Genomic DNA, 11,397 nt, shown 5'->3' on the forward strand with positions numbered 1-11,397 from the left:
TTTAAAAAAATGGGACCTAACTAAACTTAAAAGCCTTTGCACAGCAAAGGAAATTGTAAACAAAATGAGAAGAAAACTCTCAGAATAGGGGAAAATATTTGCATGTGAAACAACCGACAATGGATTAATCTCCAAAATATATAAGCAGCTCATGTTCATACACTCAATATTAAAAAAAAAACAAATCAAAAAAAATAGGTGGAAGATCTAAACAGACTTTTCTCCAAAGAAGACACACACGTGGCCAGAAAACCCATGAAAAGATGCTAAACATTACTAATTATTAGAGAAATGCAAATCAAAACTACAAGGAGGTATCACCTCACACCAGTTAGAATGTCCATCATCAAAAATCTACCAAGAATAAATTCTGGGGAGGGTGTGGAGAAAAAGGGAACTCTCTTAAACTATTGATGAGAATGTAAATTAATACAGCCACTGTGCAGAACAGTACAGAGATTTCATAAAAAACTAAAAATAGAGCTATCATATGATTCAGCAAACCCACTCCTATGCATATATCAGGAGAAAATCATAATTGAAAAGATGCATGCACCCCAGTGTTCATTGCAGCAGTATTTACCATATCATGGAAGCAACCTAAATTCCATCAACTGAGGAATGGATAAAGAAACTGTGGTACATATATACAATGAAATATTATGTCCGCCATAAAAAGGAATGAAACAGTGGCATTTGCAAAGATGGACCTATAAATTGTCATACAGAGTGAAGTAACTCAGAAAGAGAAAAATCTCGTATAATATCATTTATATGTAGAATCTAGAAAAATGGTACAGATAAACTTATCTGCAAAGCAGAAATAGAGTCACAGAAGTAGAGATTTATAGTTACCAGGGGTTGGGGTGGGTGGGTAGTGGGAGGGGAAAGAATTGGGAGATTGGGATTGACATATACACTACTATGTAAAAAGCAGATAACTAATGAGAACCTTCTGTATAGCACAGGGAACTCTCCTCAGTGATCTGTGGTGACCTAAATGGGAAGGAAATCTAAAAAAGGAGTGAATATAAATATACATGTAGCTGGTTCACTTTGTGGTACAGCAGAAACTGATACAACATTGTTGAGCAACTGTACTCCAATAAAAATAAATAAATACAAAATAAAGTTTAGAAAAACCAGAAGAAATGATAAGTTAAAAAAAAGCATGTTAACTGTTGCTTGGCATGTGGTAAATGCTCAGTCTGGGTTATTATGATTATTCAAGACCCTTCACAGAAGCTCAGAGAGTAGTATTGACATATACACATTCAGTTCAGTTCAGTTCAGTTCAGTCGCTCAGTCGTGTTCAACTCTTTGCAACCCCATGAATCGCAGCACACCAGGCCTCCCTGTCCATCACCAACTCCCAGAGTTCACTCAGACTCACATCCATCGAGTCAGTGACGCCATCCAGCCATCTCATCCTCTGTCGTCCCCTTCTCCTCCTGCCCCCAATCCCTCCCAGCATCAGAGTCTTTTCCAATGAGACAACTCTTCGCATGAGGTGGCCAAAGTACTGGCATTTCAGCTTTAGCATCATTCCTTCCAAAGAAATCCCAGTGCTGATCTCCTTCACAATGGACTGGTTGGATCTCCTTGCAGTCCAAGGGACTCTCAAGAGTCTTCTCCAACACCACAGTTCAAAAGCATCAATTCTTCGGCACTCAGCTTTCTTCACAGTCCAACTCTCACATCCATACATGACCACAGGAAAAACCATAGCCTTGACTAGACCGACCTTTGTTGGCAAAGTAATGTCTCTGCTTTTGAATATGCCATCTAGGTTGGTCATAACTTTCCTTCCAAGGAGTAAGCGTCTTTTAATTTCATGGCTGCAATCACCATCTGCAGTGATTTTGGAGCCCAGAAAAATGAAGTCTGACACTGATTCCACTGTTTCCCCATCTATTTGCCATGAAGTGATGGGACCGGATGCCATGATCTTCGTTTTCTGAATGTTGAGCTTTAAGCCAACTTTTTCACTCTCCACTTTCACTTTCATCCAGAGGCTTTTGAGTTCCTCTTCACTTTCTGCCATAAGGGTGGTGTCATCTGCATATCTGAGGTTATTGATATTTCTCCCGGCAATCTTGATTCCAGCTTGTGTTTCTTCCAGTCCAGCGTTTCTCATGATGTACTCTGAATATAAGTTAAATAAGCAGGGTGACAATATACAGCCTTGACGTACTCCTTTTCCTATTTGGAACCAGTCTGTTGTTCCATGTCCAGTTCTAACTGTTGCTTCCTGACCTGCATACAGATTTCTCAGGAGGCAGGTCAGGTGGTCTGGTATTCCCATCTCTCAGAATTTTCCACAGTTTATTGTGATCCACACAGTCAAAGGCTTTGGCATAGTCAAGAAAGCAGAAATAGATGTTTTTCTGGAACTCTCTTGCTTTTTGCATGATCCAGCGGATGTTGGCAATTTGATCTCTGGTTCCTCTGCCTTTTCTAAAACCAGCTTGAACACCTGGAAGTTCATGGTTCACGTATTGCTGAAGCCTAGCTTGGAGAATTTTGAGCATTACTTTACTAGCATGTGAGATGAGTGCAATTGTGCAGTAGTTTGAGCATTCTTTTGCATTGCCTTTCTTTGGGATTGGAATGAAAACTGACTTTTTCCAGTACCATGTGTAAAATAGGTAGCTAGTGGGAAGCTGCTGTGTAACACAGGGAGCTCAGATCTGTGCTCTGTGATGACCTAGAGCAGAGGAATGTGGGGGTGAGTGGGAGGGAGGTTCAAGAAGGAGGGGATATTTGTATACTTATAGCTGATTTGCTTCGTTTAACAGCAGGAATTAACACAACATTATAAAGCAATTATCCCCCAATTTAAGAACGTAAACATACATTTTTAAAAAAGGAAAAAAGAAATTATTTAATGTAAACAATAAATGGACTCAACAGCGTCCATCAGAGTCCACCCCCTCCCGAGCTCAGACTTTTCATCCCAGTGTCCCTGTGTGTCATCATGTCACTGGTGCACAGGCCCCTGGGAGGACAGGGGGACAGGGCCCAGCAGACACTTTGGCTGTGTGGCTATGGAGAGAAATGGGGCTGCAGCTGGAGGAAGACAGATGGGATGCAGGGGCGGACTTTATTTTTTGTAACAAGATAAAGTCCTATTTATATGCTGATGGGAATGACCTAGTAGATAGGCTCAATTAAAATTCAGAAGGGAGGGCACAATTTCAGAAGCCAGGTCCTTAGAAGGACTAAAGGATTCTGAGCAGTTGGCAGGGACAGGAATAGTTCTAGGATAGGAGGAAGGAAGGTGGCAATCTGAATAAAGATGCGGAAGCCAGTGGATTTGGTAGTGGCAAGATGAGGGATGAGGGATTTCTCATCTGATTGTTTCTGTCTTCTCAGAGGTCAGGAGCCAAAGTCAACAGCTGAGTGGGGTCTGGGGAGGAATGAGTGCTGGGCACATGGAGAGATAAAGATCTGAAGCTGGGGTGGGGAGCACTGCATGGCCACCTTTGCTGGAAACATTAGGAGTATTGGGGCAACTATCTTGAGGGTTCCCTTTGCCAGGCACGTACTCTCAAACTTCAGAACAATCTGCAAGGTAGGATCACTGATAAGGAGCTATGGGTTCAAGGTCACACAGTTAGCAAGAGGCAGAGGCCAGATTTGAACCTGGTGTTTCTGATGACAGAGATGAGTGGCCCTCCGCACACACACCTGTTGGACATGCCCTTGATAAGACTGCATAGTTGGACTCCATCCACCCCGCTGGGCACCATCTCAACCCAGTATTCATCTGGTCAAGTCCTGTTTCCTGCAGGATTGGCAAATTTGGGGGCTCTGGTACATGAATGAATGTGGTTTAATGTCCTACCAGGGGAGTTTGGGGTGTTTTTAATGGGGCACCTCTGTGCTTAATTCTGCACTGTACCTCTCTTTCCCTTCCACTTGTCACAACCGTGCTCCCAGCCTCACCTTCTCACACTTGCCTTTGCCCCTCTAATCTGGCATTTACCTGTGCCTTCTCTGTATGAGGTGCTATACAGGGAGCCACTGACACAAAGATTAAAAACCCAGTTCGTGACCTCTGAGGTCAGGGTTCAGGGGGGAAACCACAAGTGAACACATCAGCACAGAGTGATGGGCTGGTCTGGCCCATGAATGTGGGGGCCAGGGGGTTCTCCGCGCTGAACTCCCCCTCTTCCAGGCCCAGGACCAGTGGGATTCCTTCCCTACCACTAGCCCAAATCTGCATGATAAAATCTTAAAGAATCAAACAGCTGTATGGTAACTCCTCACTACATGCACTCAAAATCATTGTTGTTTAATTGCTAAGTCATGTCTAACTCTTTGTGATCCTATGGGATGTAGCCTTCTAGCCTCCTCTATGGATTTCTCAGGCAACAGTACTGAAGTGGGTTGCCAATTCTTCTCCAAGGGATCTTCCCCAACCAGGGATCAAACCTGAGTCTCTTGAGTCTCCTGTATTGGCAGGCAGATTCTTTACCAGTGATCCACCTGGGAAGCCCTACTCAAAATCATACAAACCATCAAAAGAAATTTGAATACTTGTTAAAATGCATGTTAGAACGACGTTTTTCTGGATTTTCTGATTGGAGTCCTGCGATAAGCAGATGGGAGCTCTGCTCTGGCCCTCTTTTGGTGGGGACTGGGAAGAATACTGCATGGAACACAAAGGTGCTTGGTACCAAAAGCTTGGGGAACTCCAAGAACTCGGTAAACACTGGGCAGTGACTGACCTTTGCAGACGGTGGCAGGGTTGCGACCGGGGGACAGTCTGGGGAAGTCTGCCCCACAAACACAACCTGGCTGCCTCCCACTCCGCATGATCAACTGGACCGTTTTCCGCTCAGAGATTAAGGCCTGCAGACCTCTCGCTGGGGAGGCCGCCTTCCCGCTGCGGGCACTAGGGGGCGCTGCAGGCCGTGCTCAGCCCGCCAGGCTCCGACCTCAGTCTCTGCCCGGCTCCGCCAGGAACGGAACTAGAGAGGCTGCGGATCCCCGCAAAGGCTCGAGGGCTGGAGGCAGCCCACCGCTCAGAAGAAATACACACGCTTCATCTGTCCCCGGTTCGGGCATCTACGAAAATCTCTCCTCCGTTTCTCCTCCTGATGCCCAGTAGTAACCAATCTACTGCTGGCCCTGGACAGAAGCCATTCAAAAGGGACCATTTAGGGGGTCGGCACCTTTATTTTAGGATGTTGAAGGACTCCCATTCATTAAGTACTCACTGTGAATGGGTTCCGTGTGAGGTTCTTTACACACATTAGTTGTTCAGAACAATCTCATGAGATTCTATAGCTCCCATTTTACTAAGAAGCTCAGAGAGGTTAGATTTTTTTACCCAGGGGGACCAGCAAGCGGATATGCAGCAGGGCTAGAAATCCAAATCCCAAGGTTGACCCAAAGCTCATGTCCTTCCCCATTCTTGCCATCGCTGCTGATGCCCACAGCCCAGGGAAAAGAAGCTGGGCAGGAGGAGGGGGCAACCACAGCAGGTCTGATGGAAGAACTTCTGAAAAGCTTGGAGGAGACTGAGGTAGAATTCTACAATGAAAAGGCATCAAACAGTCAGGGACCTGAGTCCCAAACTCTACTCTGTCAGATATTAGCTGGTGACCTCCAGTCAGGTCCTTCCCCTTTGGCGCCCATTTCCTTATTTGGACAAGGCGGGATGAGATTAGGTCATTTCCCAAGCACCCCCACCCCAACATCTCCAACAGTTTGTGCATGGAGAACTCCCCAACTAGGGGCTTCCTCCAAGGACTGGCCAGAGAAGTCAGAAAAGAGCCAAGAAGGGGCCTTCATGCATATAGTCTCAGGACTATGCCATCTGTGAATTAAGGTCTGGGTACCAGAGGGCCAGAGCCTCTGAAAAGTTGTCCCATCCCAGGCCTGCCTGAGGATGGCCAGTGGTCTGGGAAGGTGGGGGAACAGAGCAGCAGAGACCCACACCACAGGTGCACACCCAGGGTCTCAGCGAGCCCCTCAGTAACCAGGCAGCTGCTAGTTACTCTTCACGCACTCTGTCATCAGGCAGTACCCCCAGCACTCGACAGCTCATCTTTTTCTTGGCAGAAGCTGTCTGTCTCCTCTGGCTGTTTCCACTATAAACATGTTGGATTTAACTCTGTTCCAACATACTCTGCCCTGACACACTGTGTGTGTCAGGTGTGGGGGTATGGGGATGGAGGCAACCTGCAGCCTGACCCTCCAAAACTCTCCATCCAACTAGGAAACAGAACCATCAACAGACAGCTAGGCCATTAAATACAGGGCCCAGGGACCCAGAGGAGGACGGAACCACTGGGGGGGTGATGGAGATCTGGGGCAGCTTCTAGCAAGAGTTCACCCCAGGGCAGGGAGTGAATAAAGTCACCTCGGGGAGTAAGGGCAGAGGGAAGATGCTCTAGGAAGAGGGAGCTGGGTGAGGGTCGGGGGGGGGGTGGTGGGGAGGCTGGACTTTTAGGGGTCAAGAGTGGTGAAGAGACTGGCACAGCAGCCCAGCTAAGAGATGTCAAGGCCTTGAACAGGGGAAAGGGGCACAGGATGGGCCCTCTCCAACCAGATGCATGGAGAGGAGGGTGGACTCCAGTCTTATTCCTGGGCTCCTGGCTGGGGTGCCCGGGAGTGTAGTTGTGCTAGTCACCAAAGCAGAGGGCATTTTGAGGGAGAGAAAAGCTTGGGTTTGACCTGTGGGAACCCTTGAGGAGTTGCGCAATTGGTATGAACAGGAGAGCCCGTGGGGCTGCCTGGGCCTGCTGAGGAGACCCTCCCAGTACACCTGAAGTGTGGAGAGTTCTCAGAGGCAATTAAAGTGATTCTGTGATGCTGACTGTGGCCCCTGCTGTCATTGATGAAAGAGGCTGCAATTAATTAAAAATGAGCCTCCTTCTCTGGTGAGTGGTGCTTGCAGATGCTCTCCAGTGCACCTGAAGGCTCTTTATCTCCTGGATGAATGGACTTGCTTCTCCCTGAGACTCCTGGCTGGCTGACAGCTTAATCTCCACCAGGCACTGGGCTGAGAGGTCACTTCTCATATCAGTTTACCCAGAGAGCCCCTCACTCCCCACTGCATACAGGAACCCTCCTAGGTTAGCTCAATCAGAGCTGAAACATGTGGGCCAAGGATAGCTTGAGCCTGAGGCAAAACCGCCCCCAAAGTCTGCAGGCCTCCCAGACCTACCTGTGGCAGGTAACCAGGTGGGTACTGTCACTCGACACACACAGAGACACTCACAGTTGTCCAAGTTAGTAATTCATTCCATCTTTGGCTAAGACCATATATCTAAAGTCGTTCAGTCATGTCTGACTCTTTGCGCCCCCATGGACTGTCACCTGCCAGGCTTCTCTGTCCATGGGAATTCTCCAGGCAAGAATGCTGGAGTGGGTAGCCCTTCCCTTCTCCAGGGGAGCTTCCCGACCCAGGGATCAAACTCAGGTCTCCCACACCGCAGGTGGATTCTTTACCATCTGAGCCCCCAGGGAAGCCCATAGAAGATAGACACATAGACCTCTATATATCACAGCACAGGCACTGTGCCAGGTACTAGGGATCATGATTCAGGATCCCAAGGATCCCAAGGGTTTCACAGTCTAGTGGGTTAGACAGAGACATCAACAGACAATTTCAACAGAACACAACACGCACCATCAAAAGAGTGAGGACACGAATGCCCAGAGGAAGGGTGTTTGGTAAGACTCGAAGGAGGTAAGGAAGTAGGCATCCTGTGTCCTGCCATTGCTTTCTGATTCCATTATAAGAATTTCCCTTTTTATTGAGCACCTATTAGGCTCAGACCATAAAGAATCTGCCTGCAATGTGGGAGGTCTGGGTTCGATCACTGAGTTGGGAAGATCCCTTGAAGAAGGGCATAGCAACCCACTCCAGTCTTCTTACCTGGAGAATTCCATGGAAAGAGGAGCCTGGGAGGCAACAGTCCATGGGTCGCAAAGAGTCAGACACGACTGAAGTGACTCACTTTCATTATGTGCCAGGCCCCTGAGATGGACGTGGCACTCTCTAATCTGTACCACCACCTTAACTGTACTTTATAAATGGAGAAATCAAGGCTCAGAGAAGATAACTGGCTGATTCCGTGGTTGTTGAGGAGTGGAAATGAAGTTCAAAGCCAATGTTATCTGCCTCCAAGGCCAAACTCTCCACCCCAGGAAGCCGTGCACACCAGACCTCTGCAGGCTCAGCCCTACAGGAGGTTCTAGGTAAAGTAGAGAAATGGAAGAATATATAACCAAGCTTGGAGTTGGGGCCAGGAAAGAAATGTAGAAAAACCAGAATATCTGACCTGCGAGGATCATTAGAAACCATGACTAAGTTGGATTTCTTCTTTTAAGAAACAAGTGATGAAGGTCAAAGAGGCATTGTGATGGCCGCAGGACACAGCTGGTCAACTGCTGAGCTGGATTAGAACTCAAGCCCTCTGGTCCCTGATTCAGGGCTCCGTCCACTGATCACACTGTGTTGCTCACCTTGGGATGCACACACACACACACACACACACACACAGAGGCACACACAATTGTCCAAATTAGTGATTTGTTAAATGTCAATATCAACATGCATTCTCAGTTGTGTTCGACTCTTTACGGACCCTGTGGACTATGACCCATCAGGCTGCTCTGTCCATGGAATTTTCCAGGCGAGAATACTGGAGTGGATTGCCATTTCCTACCTCAGGGGATCTTCCTGACCCAAGGAGTCACCTGTGTCTCTTGCATCTCCTGCATTGGAAGATGGATTCTTTACCACTAGCGCTGCTTGGATGATTCTTTAGATCTTTGGCTAAGACCATACTTTGATGTTTGGGGATTACAAGGAAATGGAAATGATTCAGAACAAAATCCTGTTATGGTTATCTTGAGGCAAGATGGTGGGCTTGGTTGTGGAGGTTGGGGGGGTTGCATCCCAGGAATCTTTCAGGGGTTTTTCCTAAGGACCTCCATGAACAAAAAGTGATGAAAGGATTTCACAAAGTAGAGAAACAACTTGTGGTACAGCAGGGTGATCACAAAGAATTCCCATCCTGGCCCTTGTTGGGGGAAAAGTTGAATGATGTTTCTCACATGTGGCCCTGGGCCAACAGCTCAAGTATGGCCTTAATATGCAATTTATTTAAAATCTATTATAAAATATTTTATATATTATGAAATATAGTACATGCACATAATTTTAAAAGTTTATATAGAACTTGGAAACATAAACTAGATACTAGCAGCCTTCCTTTCTATATTGAAGAGCACTCAGTCCTCCTCCCAAGTGTATTTTAAACTCAAGAGTCAACAGACATGATTTTCACCCAAAGACCTGCATCTGCATCTGTTATCTCATTTGATGGAACAATCATTCACATAGTGTCTCAAGAGAGAAATGGTTATTAGCATCACGAATCTTCTTCCAAAACAAAATGTAAATATAATCCATATATAGTGTATATAATTTTTATCAGTGTCATGTCATAAAGAGAGATGATACACTGTTCTCTGCTGAGCTGATGGCTTCCTGATGGCTACATGATATTCCACAGTCAGGCACAGCATAACTCATCTCTCCACTCACCAGCTGATGGATGTTAGGTTGTGCGCAGTCTTTGCCACCAGGAGCACCCTTCCTGGTCCACCTTGGTGTCTATGCAAGACACCTGTAAAGCTCATTCCTAGGGATGGGATTTCCAGGTCAAATGAGATATGTATTTCAGATGTTGACCTGGTCCACAACTACCTACCATAAAAGCTCTGCAGCAGTTAACTGGTACCAGTAGTAAGAGGCTGTCTGTTTCCCCATACTCCGCATGGCACTGGATAATAATGAGCATTTTCATATTTGCTAGCCTGAGATGTGGTTAATGAAGTTTTGAATTACATTTCTTTAATTATGCGTTAGGTTGAAACTACTTTCATATCAGCTTTCATTTTTGAGAACTTCCTGTTCACATCTGCTCATTTGGGGTCTGTCTCAGAATGATTCTTACAATGTAAATGAAGGAAATTAGTCTTTTGTCTGTCATATGCATTACAAATACCTTTACAGTTTGTCCTGAAGATTTTCTCGCTTGTATTAAAGCTTTTAATTTTTGTGCAGTCAAATTTGTCAGTATTTTCTATTGTGGCTCCAGGGTTAAAATGTTATTTAAATATTTTATAGCTAGTTTCAGTTTTTAACTGACTAGAGTATACTGTGCCTTAATAGCGTTACCTACCGATTCTAATATGATGTCTTGTTCTTGGCAGGCATGTCTTAAGTATTTACGGACGAGGTAGATGGATGGATAGATAGATACACAGATATTGGAGATATTTGTGTTAATCATTACTTCCTTTCAAAAAAACATTTTTTTAATTCAAAAAGCACATAGAGCTTTTTGAAACATTCTCTCCCCCTGATTTTCTCAATATTTTTTGGAGTCTCACTCCACTCGTCTCCCTGACTCTCCCTCAGCCTTCCTCCCTGGCTTCTTTCCCTTTGCCTGTCACTCAAAAATGGGCATTCACTCTCTCTTCATTGTCCACATGTTCCCTAGTGGGGATTATGCCAAGGGGTGGCTGGGGGTGATTATCCTGCAACTCCACCTGCTTCCTCCCAAAGCACCCTCTCAATCAGAGGAAGAAGAAAAAGGAGAGAAAAAAAAGCGCGTGAAGTGCTTCACATGGAGCGCATGTTTTCTCATTCTCCAGTAGAGCTTGACGGAACACACCTTAGAAGACCTTGCTGTTTCTGTCTATGTAACCTAAGCCAGAGCGCTGCACACGTGCACACAGCCTCTCGCCTCCAGCAGGGCTGCTGCTCCGTCCCTCCCGGGTGTCACCCCTGCTGCCTGGGCCACCTTGGCTTTCCACTGCTGCAGCCTCACCACCCTCTGAGTGCCCCATGGGTGCCTCCATTGCACAGACCCAACCTAGGACCTTCTCAGCAGATCGCTTCTCTCGCTTGAAGATGCTGTCATCTAAGCAGTCTCTCAGAGAGCCAGTAGTTCCTGGCGCAAGTGCTCCAGTTCTCTCAGTCCTTTCATTTCTATCACAAGTCACCTTCAGATCCTCTCCCTCTTCCCCAGCAGCCACTGTCTCAATCTGGATCTTTGCCCCCTCTCCCCTGAACCAGCCTCCAGTTTATCTCCTGCCTTAATTTTCGGCCCGTCCAATCTCTGGGCCCCATGCAGCCCAAAGGGGTCTCTAATGTTCAAGTCTGACTTCATTATTCCATGGGGCAGAATTCCAGCCCAGGACCTGGCAGAGGGCGGGCAACTGACACATGTTTTTGAGTCTGAAATGAGATGGGGGACCTTATGAGATGGGGCTCAAACTCATCCCCCTGGGATGTCTCCAAGCTCCCCCTCCCAGGCCCTGACTCAGACCCTACACAAAGGGCTTTCCCACATCTCTGTGTTG

This window comes from Bos taurus, chromosome 2 (assembly GCF_002263795.3).
Source record: "Bos taurus isolate L1 Dominette 01449 registration number 42190680 breed Hereford chromosome 2, ARS-UCD2.0, whole genome shotgun sequence".
In the NCBI taxonomy this organism is placed as follows: Eukaryota; Metazoa; Chordata; class Mammalia; order Artiodactyla; family Bovidae; genus Bos; species Bos taurus.